Below are 13379 nucleotides of genomic sequence, written 5' to 3' on the forward strand. Positions count from 1 at the left end.
GGAGACATCAGATTTGGTTTAATGACACACGCAGTGGAACAGGTGCAGTTATCACTTTTTAGTGTCACGTGGCTGTGTGCAGGCAGGCAGTATGGAGGACCCAAAGTGCAGACACTCTGAGGCAAAATGTGAACTCAAAAGTAAAACTGAAAATACAAAATCAATTTACGCAGGCAGGCAGAACACACAGCATAAGATGAGGGAGATCACAACACAGACTGAAGAAAACCCAGGGCTTAAATGCACAGAGGGAGTGATCAGGGAATGGGAGACAGGAGGGAAACACAGCTGGAACAAATCAGGGCTAACAAGACAAGGGAAGCAAAACCAGATACATTAACAAGAGACACAGACTTTCAAAGTAAAAAAAGAAACATAACACAGACATGCGGACTTGACAAGGGGATACAGCTGACAGGGGAGACAGAGCAACCATGGAACACAGAGACAAAATCAACGTTCAATAATAATGTAAAACTGAAAACTCTGGGTCGATGACCCAGGCACCCTAACATCTAGATTAGCATCTGCGAGAAATCATGTGGTTAACCAAATCTGCAAAGTTCAAACAGCTGTTCTGACACGTATTGTTTTAAAACGTCTCCCACCACTCTCTGTTCCCATTTAACAGTAAATAAAAAGAAGAAGCCAAACGATAATACAGTACAAAGAAGAAGAACCAGATATTTTTCTTGATCCTGCCTATTTTTTTAAAAAGTCCTGGACCCGAGTCGCTAACATGCTGCATTTCACAAATGCATTAAAACTAAATAGATTCTTTCAGTCTGTTACAGTTTCAACCAAACAAATTACTTTCCCCGATATCAGATGCTTACATACTTTTGCAGAATCAATCGTGTCAGTGAGTCTAATCAGAATCTTTTTTTTTAGGCTAACAGTGTAACAGCATCTTCATCGCTCTGTGTCAGCCTGCTGCTGTCTTTGGCATGAGACACAACCTGCTGTGTGCAGCTTTCTGTACAGGAACATTTGCAGCAGCCAGAGATTAAAGTCTGAAAATAAACCCACTGCTAAAACAAGAAACACTATTAGATGTGACGACAAAACAAAGCTGGGGAGTCACCTGAGTGACCTGGCAATGATGCATGCTGGGTACTTCATTCAGCATGCGTAGTGCAAAGTTCAAAATAATTTGTGGGGGCGGGAGGATTTGTAAATGTCAGACTATGTGCAACATGATGATGACTGGGAGCTCTTTTCTTTTATGTGTTGGGAGGTTACAGTTCAACATCAGTCACCTGCCCACTCCTGCACAGCTCTGGCCAGTGAGAGTGTAGGTATTGTCTGATGGGAAGCTCTTTACTGTTTAAAGCATCCATCTGGCTCAGAATCAAACTGACACTTCCAGTTAATTTCCAAATCCTCCACCCAGCATGACGTCTAGCTCAAAACAGTATTTTGCAGCTGTGTTCATGTGGCGTTCCAACTGGGGGAGCACCACAGAGTGCTTTTAGATGACTTTATCATTGTTTTTTAAATGCAAATACTCTTTGAAGAGACCGGACAGAGGCGCAGGTGCGAGTTGAATGATGATGAACTCCAGTTACAGGCGTTCAGATGAATTACGTAAAGTAGCCCAAAAGCAGCCTCTTGTCCCGTGAGCCCATTATCCATGACAGTAATTCCTACTCCTGCCAAGACCAGCTCCTTGGTGTGTCTGAGTGGGGATAAAGTTGGCAAGCCCATATTTGCTGAGTAGCTCATATTCAGGACACCAAATGGAGGCCTGTTACTCTCTGACTGATGATCAGAAGAAGAGCAGCGCAGAATCAAAATGAGGGATTTAAATTTAACTGCTTGGAGACTCTGCTTTGTTTTGTACGTGTGCGCGTGCACAGTCTTGTATAGCTGGCATTGTAAGAACCAGCTTGACTTTTAAAGAATGAGGAGTGCAGCTTGTCAGACTATCAACAAGGGCAAAATGGTAGAATTAGAAGTGAGTGCTGCAGAGGCAGAAATAAAACTGGACATCAACACTGGCTGCAGCAGATGCTGTACAGAGAAGTACTTTGAATCACTGTAAATCACAGGGTTGAGCCAATGCCTCAAGTACAGCACATTTTTTACTACACCTCCAAACCACAAGAACTTTAGATACTCTTTTTAATCTATTGTTGATAGATAATAACTTTTTTGTCCAACAGAATTATCAGAGCATGTAAATGTACTCCAATGCTTACTTTTGCAGCAAGCAAGGCTTGACAAGGTTACTAACTGATTTGAAACAAACAAATGGATCATTTGGAAAAGACAAACCACTCGTTGCTGCAACAGATGTTTTTGGTCACTGTCATTTTTTGCAATAGAATCAGATGTTAATGTATTCAGATGAAAGGGCGGCGTGCTTAGTTACTTTCTAAAGTTAGCAAACTGGGTTGTCAAACTGCAGCCGTTAAACTGTACAGGTGCAGTGCACAGATACAAATACAGTGCTTCACAAATTTATTTACCATGATCCAAGGCAAGTTTTATTCCAAAGCTGCCCTAAATTAAAAGTAATAAAATTACTGGTAATGATCAAAATAACAGTTTTATGTGTCTGGTTAATCCACCAGCATGTACAAGGTCTTTAACTGAAATTATATGTTTAATGCAAAAATATAATTATTGTTGTTATCCACGAATTTCCAAATGTATGGTTTTTCAAATAAGGTACATAAACATAATAAAGCACATTATAATATTTTAAGATGACAAATTATAATTATTTACTTTTTCTGCTTATTTTCTCATTTGAATGGTATGCTTTATTAATTTGTGATTAGTCAAGGAAGGGCAGTGTGCCGATCAAATACATATGAATTACTTATGAAAATGTGAATTATTTCAAACAAGTTTTTTGTTTTTAACAGATTTTTAAAACAAGAAAAGGATCAAAACTGTGTTACTATCTGTTTTTTAATGACAGGAGATTTAATAAATGTAATATGCAGTGTTTATGGTAACCAGATATGAACATATTCAGATGAGAGAGCAAAGTGCTAAGTTATTTACTACTGTTAGCAGCCTGGTAGTCAAGCTGCAGCCATAAACCATAAAGATGCAGTGCAAAGATACAAATATCTGTTATATAAAGGTAAATAAGAAGAATTTTACTCATTAAAATGTCTTGGACTGCCATGTTCATATTCATCAAGACATATATGAGCTGTTACATAATTGTGTAAAAATGTTTCAAAGGTTACCAAATATAAAGATTCGGTTCAGCTGCTTAGCAGTAAGTTCAATATAATGAACTAAAATAGCAGGTGAAATATTTGGCTAAGAAATGGATAGCTACAATTAAAAGGCTCCTTATACAACAGCTATACCAGCCAGATAATTTGATTATATAACAGTGTTCCAGGAGTGCTTGTATTGGGTATGACCTAATTTTGCCTTCCAAATGTGCAGGTATTAATCTGCCTAACGTGTTTTCCCCAGTTGGTTGAGGAATACTCATTGTATCAACTCCAACATTTTGTGTCTTGATGCATGCTCAATCATCCAGGTAAGAAAATCTGAAAAAGTTGAGTGTTTGGGATTTCGGAAAAGTGTGCATGACATCACATGAGAAATCTCAATAAAGTATTTCTTTACTAAAAGAGAAACAATGAATGACGTTAGTGGTTCTTCATAACGTGGTTGTCGTATTCCCTCTTTGATGTTCTGCAAAGAACATGACGTGAGTCTGCGATACATGGTGATCGGTGGATGGTTCATCCAATCACCAGCCAGGTGTACTTCTTTTGAAATTTCTTCCCTTCTTCCAAACAGTTTCCAGGGTGATTTACACATGGTTCTTATGACAAACCATCTGGCATGGTAATAACCATCAGGTTATGACTAATGAGCTCTTTCACTTGGTCTCAGGCTGTCATTAGTCCTTCATTGTTCATTACTGCTATGACTTTCCTGAGAGATGCAAACATAAAGACATGCTTGTGAAGAACAGATACACACAAGCTTGCACAAACAGTATCACCTTGTCTTGTCTCGTGTGCTATGTGAGCTGACTGGAGCCAAAACTACACTTACTGTATTGTCTATCTCACGTCACTTCTCATTACTGGCAATAGCAGTGCCTCTGGTTTCCTTTGTCTGTATCTATTTCTCTTCTTCCCCTAAACACTCAGCTTTACTTTGCTTCACTCCATCATTTGTTCTGCACTTCTTTCCATTTCCCCTTCTTCTATTGAGAAACTTTGTCCTAACTCTTTGGGAGCTTTCATATTATCCTCCAGTTAAGACCTAAAGCAGAAACCATGAGTCCTCACTAGCTCCAGTTCAAATGCCTTCTGTAAGCCAATGTAATATTTCATCATCTCAAGATCTCTTTCATTACAAGTATTCAAATGTTTTAGAGTGTTTAGAAACCTGCAGTCGAAATACAGTTTGATGGCAAGACCAATAATAAACTCCGATGTCACGTTTTCCCACCGTTACAATGCTTCAGCTTTAGTTAAAAGTCAATTGGGCTGCCATGAAATTCTGACTCTGTGTCGAGAGTAAGAGGATTTGATGGATGATTTCAGAATTTTCGAGCAACAGGTCAATAAAAATGTGATGCTCCTTTGCACCTCTCAGCATACTAAGCTCCAACTCAGCAGGAATGAAAGGCAGTTATCCCCTCAGCACCATTTCAGCAGTTCAGACTTACATCAGCTCTCAGCTGTTAAGAACAGAAGTGTGTTTGTCGGCAGAAAAGGCTGAGCTGCCGTTACACAGGAGTTTGTCTCGGTGAAGTCTGTCTACCTGATGTGCTCTTATCTCACCAGGCAGTCATTTGGTCCACAAAGCTGCTGTCAGTGCCCGGCTGCTGGCTGCTCTCCTTAATGAGGCCCGTTGATCCTCTTATACACAAACTTGACTACACATACGAGCAGCTGTTTTTGCTTCACTTCAGAGAAAAGGTTTACATACATACATACAGAGGCTTTTAAAATTTGAGGTGCTCAAACACACACTTTCATTAGGAAATTTTATATTTAGGCTGTGGCCTGCACTACAAAGCAAGTTCAACATACTCAGGTAATCGTTTCCAGATCTGGCTTCTCTGAACCTAACATCAGCAATCAGACTGCGCGATCGCACAAAGGTGGTTATCAACTCAGTAAGTCAACAAAGACTTTCCCAATGGCCAGTTCACATGAAAGCGGCAGAGTCGGCGGCATAAAAACAAGCACGTCTGCTAGCAGAAAAGTGGTATAATTTATATCAGATTAAACTATATTATTAGAAAAATATGAAAAGATTTACACGTAACAAGGTTCAGTAATACAGGTTTTTCATTCCTGGCACCAGGGAGGAGACGGGTGAATTAAGCTATTGTAATGTTTTTTAAATGATGCATAAATGTGAACTTTATGCACTTTGACTGGACATGCATTGTATTTATTTACATAGTGCTTTTCTAGTTTTAATGATCAGTCAAAGGACTTCAATGACTTGTGATATTTTAACTGCACATTCATGCACCACTGCAATCTAAACAGTGCAAAGTGCTACACTAAGCTGTGCAAGATAATAGAGTTGTCAGTTCTATGAGGACAGTTCGTGAGTACTCAGTCCAATTAACTTACATGTGTTCATGGTGTGTAAGACAGTTTCAGCCACTTTGTTTTAGGTCCAGTCCTGTTGGTTTTCTTCGGTCTGAGAGTAAGAGAGACAATAATATATAAAATAAGATATATAGTGTTTCAGACCAGTAAATAGGCATACTGGCAAATGTCATATAACGTCAACAAACACAAGGCTTTGGTTTAACTTTAAAAGTTTTTAAGTTGCTCAAACCCATAATGGAGAAAAACAAGGAAGAAGTACAATTGTTGGGTGTCTCTAAAAACTACAGGAATGCTTTAACCAGAAACTAAGTAAGTGGTGGTTTTGTTAATACCTTATCTAGAACATCACCTGCTCTGGAACAGGTTACTTCTGTAGTACAGGTTACCATGGTGATGTATTTAGTTAAGAATTGAACCACCTTTGTAACTGTGAAAACCCACAGGCTGACCTGAAGTTACTTCTCTCAGTAGCTCTAATCTTTACACATTGCCCAGCCCTACACCGTTGCGCTTCCTGCTTACTTTAATTCAATCAGGTCTTCACTTCACATATTGTCTTATCATATGTATGAACTGGGGGTTCAAACAGTTAGAAAAGTGCAGTTAAAGACTGCAAAAGCTTGTCTAAGATTATGTAATTTGAGAATGAATGGAATAAAAAACTAAAATTGAATTGATTTGAAGATTTAGTGCTACACATAGGAAAACAAAAGAAAGTGGCATGTGCTCTTCATCCATAATAATACTGTTGCTATTACCATGAATAATAATAATAATAATAATAATAATAATAATAACATATAGGTTGGCATTTCACTCGTTTAACCACAAAGAATTTATTATAAAGACCCTCTGACAGTCTGTCTCACTCAGACTAAATCTGTGAATGAACAATGGGTCTGTGGTAATCATCTTCACCGATTACCACAGACTAGCTATTGGCTGATAGATGTCCTCATCAATGAGAGCAATGATATGCCGCTGACCTCGGGGGTGCTGCAGACTTCTAATAGGACCAAATGGTGACTGTAATTCGATTGGATAGGATTGGATTGTGTTTAACTGTTTTCTTATTAGAAAGCAGAGCCGGGGATTGACGGTCATGAGACACGACAGAAACAAGAGAAACATCTTCTCTGCGTTAGTCACCTAAATGGTTTAATTAAGTCCAACACAATTTATTTTTGATGAGGAATCCAGCTGGAGGTTGTTGGCTGATATTTGGCTTTTTCTGTCAGTCTAGCGCATCATTTTGTGTAAAGTGCACATGTGTGATCACTGCTGTCAACTGACTGTCGATGCATGTTGGAGTGATTGTAATAGGCAGAAAGGAGCAGGGGCAGCGTGGCGTTTTCCTCTAGGGCTAAAACCAGCTAACAAGAGCTACTCTATTAAAGATTATAAGATTAAAGAGGCTTTGAGCTGATCCACTCCCTAAGTGCTTTCACTCTTCTGCCTGCTTTAGCTTATCATGCATAACTGACCCTCGCTGGTTTGAAAAGCCTTTGGCAATGGATGCTGACAGTATTTTGAATGCTGATTATACTGCATATTTACTACATTGTTAATGGTTTCTCATGTGCCTAATTATCTGTGCTTTATACACTGTTTTTTGCATCACACAGTGCTATCAAGCTGTCTGTCAGCCATTCCCAGTTTTGGAAATGGTGTGACCTTTAAATGCCCACTTCCAGTCCACCAGACAACCACAAATCACTGCAATATGGTTTTGTTATAGTAAGATACTAAATGATTACATGACATAATACTGTATATTACTGTATATTATCTAATACCAATAATATGGTGATTAATATGTTTCCTGGAGCCACTCTTCCAGCTTCTCCTCTGTTGTTTACCACTGTGGACTTTACATTCTGCTCCAGTTGTTCCTTCAGCCTCTGGTATGTCTCGATTGTCTTGTGCTTCTGATGTTTCTTTCTTCTGGGATTGCTACATCTATAAAACTGCCCTCTTCTGCTTTTTGTCAACCACCAAAAAGCTTGTGTGGTTTCTTCAGCAGGTGCTTGTCTGTTTTAACCTTGGAGTGCTGCAGGAGCTTAGCCTGTAGCCTTTGTTGGTGTCTCCCATCAGGACTTGGGGACTTCTAGTCTGTGTGTGGCAGAGATGTTCCTGTACACTGTGCCAGGCACTTGGATGAGCTTTTCAGTTTACAGTATGTGGTCCCAACTTTATTCTTATATCCTGTTACTATGTGCTGGATTTCTTTCACCTTTACACAGATTTACTGATCTGGTCTTGTGATCTTATGCTACCATGTTTTCACCTTTTCTAGCCACTGGTCGGATTCAGTATTTGATATCTTACATTAATTCATATACACACTCACACTCCAATGGATACATTGGGGGCAGCTGGTTTGGTCTCTTTCCCAAGGATACAGGGACAGGAGATCAGTCCACTGACCTGCTGATGAGTAACACCTGAAGCACAGCCTCCCCACCTTGCAATGATACAGCCCATACAGGGGCTTGGTCCTCCATGACAGTCCTCCTTCTTTCTCCTGCTGGAGCGCTGCAGTTAATGAGTCAGCAGAGCGTTCACAACTCTTGTGCACTGTGTGCCTCAGCACCTCGGTCTGTAACTTTGCGTGGCCTGCCGCTTAGTGTCTGAATGGCTGTGGTTTCTAAACATTTTCATTTTGAAATATCACTACTTACATATGATCATGGAATATCGAGGAAAGAAATTTCACAAACTAACATTGTACCAGTGACATCCTATTACCAAACTCGACTTCAGTGAGCTCTCTATAATGATCTATTCTTTCACAATTTTTTGTAAAAGCAGACTGAATGGAGAGGAGCTTAAGTTTATATATAACTGTCACAGTGGGACTGAAAATACCTGAATACAATGATTAAGAGGATTTTAATTACTAGCACAGGTGCTACATGTATTACCCTCAAGCAGTCTGTGCCAGGAACTCTAATAACATTAATAATAATACTTAATTTTGATATCTCAAAATTAGATATCAAAAGGCTGGTGTAGGCTTTTCTAGGTATCAAAATAACTGCCCAAATATTCACCCAGCATGGCTGGTCTCCCCGCGGGCTATTTGGATTCGCTAGTGCTAGGAATGTTACTAGCTAGCTAACCACTTTGAGTTAACCATCACAAGGAACAGTCTCAGGAACATTTGTGAAATAGTCCCCAACTTTTCTCTGCTCATTCATGTTCCTGGTCCTTTTTATTTATTTATTTTTTTGAACGACCTGGTTGATCCAAACAAATCACAAGACATCTGGAAGAATGTAAAACTGGACAGACAAGAACGATCCATAGCACCACATTTACAGAGTGTAGAGAACCTTCGGTGAAGCAAAATCAGAAGTACCTTAAAATCACCAAATATGGTCACATCTGGTTAAAACAAACAGATGTCAAAGCGATGCCACACTTGGTTTAATCAACAGTCTGTGAACAGTATTCTAGCTTTGATTCATTTAAACCTTACTTAAGAGTTTAATAATTTGTGTTTTAGTTGCCTTTTGTATAAGTTCCAAAGACATCTTTATAAATGATGAGCATCCTGAATTCCTGAATAACACGTGTAGATTTCTGTTACTTTTTAAACCTCGAACAGCTGAAATAGCTATTCAGGCTGCAGAAATCCTCTGGAGTAGGAGAAGGCCACTAGCAATGATGCAAATGGTAAATGACCTGTACTTGTATAGCGCTTTACTTAGTCCCTATGGACCCCAAAGCGCTTTACACTACATTCAGTCATCCACCTATTCACACACTGGTGATGGCAGCTACATTGTAGCCACAGCCGCCCTGGGGCGCACTGACAGAGGCGAGGCTGCCGGACACTGGCGCCACCGGGCCCTCTGACTACCACCAGTAGGCAACGGGTGAAGTGTCTTGCCCAAGGACACAACGACGGAGACTGTCGGAGCCGGGGCTCGAACCGGCAACCTTCCGATTACAAGATGAACTGTCAACTCTTGAGCCATGATCGTCCCCTCACTGTAATTGGTACAACTTGTGTCATTGTGGATAACAAATGTCAAAACTACAAATGTTAAAACTACAAATGGAAATGCTAATGTGAATCTGCTAAATGTCATCATTGCAGTAAGATGCTTACCTTCAGCATCACTGATACAGTTTCAAGATAACGTAAGTCTGAAGTATAGAGGAAAATCAAGAGAAGCAGACCGAAAGCAGGGGTGAATGTGACCATACAAAATGAACAGAAATATTTGCGCCAACAGGCAAATAGTTTCTGGTAAAGAGTGAAAAAGACTGCACATTTATGAATCTGCAAAATTCAAGAATATAACCACAAAAAAAGATGTTTGCTGAAGGAAGTTCTGTCACACCAAGGTAAATAAATAAATAAATGGGAAGTCTTGTGTCTCAGTAAAACGGCTCCTCTGTCTAAATGTGGTGTATGTTATTTTACCAATTTACTGCGAGCCCTGCCCACTCTTGTGTCAACATAAGACCAACATCAGGGGCCAACATTTGGTCAGCAGAAATGCCGGCTTTGACTTATGGGCTAAACTCAGTGTTTGAGACTACTGTAGCTCCTTACAAGACATGTAAGACAACACATTCTGAACATAAATCAAGTGCAATTATACAGTATGGAATCGTGTGTGTGTTTAATGGGTGTTCAACATGAGAAACATCTGTGACACAGTAGTACAATGTGGAGCAAAGAACAAGTTCAACAGTAAAACTGTCCAGCGAGTGTGTGAATTAACTGGCTCTGAAACACACAAACACGCACTCCCACCCACACTCCCTTTCCATCCACCCTGTCATTTCAGGACAGGGTGGTGGACTGAACAGCTCTTTAAGAAACGTATTTATATCTTCAAACTCTCGGATGCCTTGTCATTAGACTGCTTTATATAGCTGCGAGGATGGTTCCACCCATCGCAGCTCTACTCCCACACCACTTTTTATATCTCCATTTCTCATCAAGGCCGGCACCTTTGTGGTTTTAGTTTAACAGGACCAGCACAAAAGTCTCAGAACATTTTTAGCAGGAGCAAACATCTGGCTGTGCCACTGTAAGATAATAGGTTCCTGCTTTCTCCTTTTTGATTCCCCTCACGGAGTCTTAGCTTCTGAACATGCACCATGTAACTGGTTAACCGATTTAAGTAAATGTTGTTTTTTCACAATAGTCTAAATTTAAGCTTCGAAGTAGTGTCAAAATTGACGTAAGCGATATAATAACATGATTTTTTTTTAAAAAACAACAAAAAAAAAACCCCACCCTAAACTTGGTGTGACCTGTGGTAGGTACCTATTTAAAATAGGACAGAGCCGTAGGCGCACAGTCAGTTAAGAAGAGTTTAATCTTTAATACAAAATAAAAGTAACAGTGTAACAGCGGCACCTAAAAACAATTAAAAAGCTTTACCTTATTAAAAACGATAAAACTGTATGATTGCCCGTGAGACAGGACAAGCGCTGCGGGGAACCGTTTAAGAACAAATCGACATAGCACACAGGTTAAAAAGGGACGGCAACTCACACATGACCCCAAATGGGCAAAACACTATAGAAACAAAACCTTCAGTGCCGTCTTCACTCAGGCCCACCGCTGTGCATGCAAAAGCGGCAAGACAAAAAAAAGGATTTGTTTTCCCTGCAGCACCTTCACCGTTCGCGACAATATATAAAAAAAGGGTTAAAATACTAAAAGAATCAATATCTGTGGTGCCTACTGATACAGAAAAAATTAAAACAAAAAAACAAAACAATCGACAGCCGCAGCAGTCAGTCTGTCGACTCACACCAGTTTAAAACAAATTAAAACACACTGATGTGTCGGGTCCTTTGCCCGCAGCCAGAAATCCACCTGGCAAAGCAGCAGCTCGGTACTCTGTGAATAAAAGGTAGGAGATCACTTAGCTGGACAGTAAAACACAGGAATATTCCTCAACTGAATTGGTTTTGTTACCTGTCCACAAGTTCGTGTCACACCCTAATAAATGTGGGTCAGTGGCGATGAAGTCCACTATACCGTTCTCACGGGAGCAATGTTTCCCACCTACAAGGGTGCAAATAACTGTAAACCTCTGCCAACAGCCAGAGCTCAAGTGGTACATTTTTGTGTAACCTACCGTTCTAACAGAAGTTTAGGGGAGGACCCGTATCAGACTTTCATAGACAGAAGTTAAGAAACACCAACTTGCACCAAGGACTCGCAGCTTCAGGTTTGCAGAGGAATACCCAATTGCCCACACCTGCGCTTATGAAAGGATCAAAGACCAGCTCCGCCCACCAGGGGCGGTCCCAAGTCTCCAGGTCTCACCTGTCACATTCTCCCCCCTGGTTTTTGCATTGGCGACCCGACAATGAAACTTTAAAGCCACGGTCTGTAAAAAGCTGTAACTGAATGTACACTAGGTGGCCTGGCTTCAGCTGATTGGGGCAGATGGTGTGGATTGGAATGGTGGCCAGCTGTTGAGCGTGTCGTTCTTCTAACTGTACCACTTTCAGCTAATGGAGTGGGGACACTACACTGTGGAGTCAGGGTACCAGGCTCAGTCCCTCTGGACTGCGGCCTCATTACTATAGCCAGGTCCTCTGGGGGTTGTTGGGGACAAGGTGCAGAATCCGTTCGTACACTTTGGGGGTCACCTCTTGGGGACTCCCTTCGTTGCCACACATAAAAGTCTCCCTCATCCTCAGACAGGGGTAACCGGTCAGGTGAACTTCTAGGGTTAGGAGTTTGCTGGAGCTCTGCCCTTATTTTCTCACAAATATCAGCAGGGATCGGCTTAATCAATTGTCTATTAACCTGTCTTTTCTGTTCTGGATCATGGAGTGGGGCCACTGTATACACAGGACCAGCGCCAGCAGGGGCACGGACAATACAATATGGTGTAGCGCCCCAAAAATCTTGGATTTTATTCCGGCCCCGAATGCTATGATCTCTCAAATACACTAACTGATGCAATGGCAAGGGGTCAGAAGCTGGGGCAGGTTGACGATCTGCACTCAGCGTCGCTGCTGCTTTGGTGCGGTTACTCACACCTTTATAAGCTACATCTAGACGTTTCTGATGCTCTTGGACCCAAGTGTGCACCGGGCCGTGGGTGGGTTCCTCCACTCTGCCTAACAGGAAGTCAATTGGGAGCTGGGGCTCTTGGCCAAACATAAGAAAATAGGGCGACTCACCCGTAGTTTGATGGATTGTGGTATTGTAAGCAAAGGTGAGCTGCTGCAAATACATGGGCCAATGACGCTTTTGCTCAGGGGGCAGGGTTCTCAACAGGTCATGCAGAGTCCGATTAAAACGCTCACACTGGCCATTACCTTGTGGGTGGTAAGGAGTGGTGCGAGTCTTTTCCACACCATATAACTGGCACAGCTGCTGAACTACTGCTCCTTCAAAACTCCTCCCCTGATCAGAGTGGATCCTAGAGGGAACACCAAAGCGATAAAACCACTCATAAACCAAAACACTGGGCACAGTAGTTGCCTTTTGATCCTTAGTACAAATGGCCTGAGTGAACTTTGAAAACACATCAGTCAGAATCAATACATTTTCACGGCCATCAACGGAGGGTTCAAGGCATGAGAAATCAATTGCCAGAATCTGATTGGGCGTTGCAGCCATGAGGTGACCCATGGTTGTTTTAGGTTTCGGGTAAACTGCTTTAGCCTGTGCACAATGTTCACATTGCTGACAGTAATCCTGAACCTCCTTAAACATACCTGGCCAATAACACCTCTTGCGTATCAAGTCTGTAGTCCTGTCTAGTCCCTGGTGACCATGGTCATTATGCAAGCCATGTAAAACTTCATTCTTGAGACTCT

General features: G+C 41.1%; 1 long non-coding RNA gene across 1 annotated transcript; it reads right to left on the bottom strand.

The window, feature by feature from the left end:
* Positions 1–10876: 10876 nt before the first annotated feature.
* On the bottom strand, positions 10877–12027 carry LOC146384397 (uncharacterized). Its single transcript, XR_014800856.1, has 3 exons — positions 11678–12027; positions 11515–11604; positions 10877–11436 (listed from the first exon to the last, which is right to left on the bottom strand). It is a non-coding gene; the product is annotated as an uncharacterized LOC146384397 (long non-coding RNA).
* Between the last annotated feature and the right edge of the window lie 1352 nt (positions 12028–13379).

This window comes from Perissodus microlepis, chromosome 7 (assembly GCF_051167445.1).
Source record: "Perissodus microlepis isolate ML-2025 ecotype Zambia chromosome 7, ASM5116744v1, whole genome shotgun sequence".
Lineage (NCBI taxonomy): Eukaryota > Metazoa > Chordata > Actinopteri > Cichliformes > Cichlidae > Perissodus > Perissodus microlepis.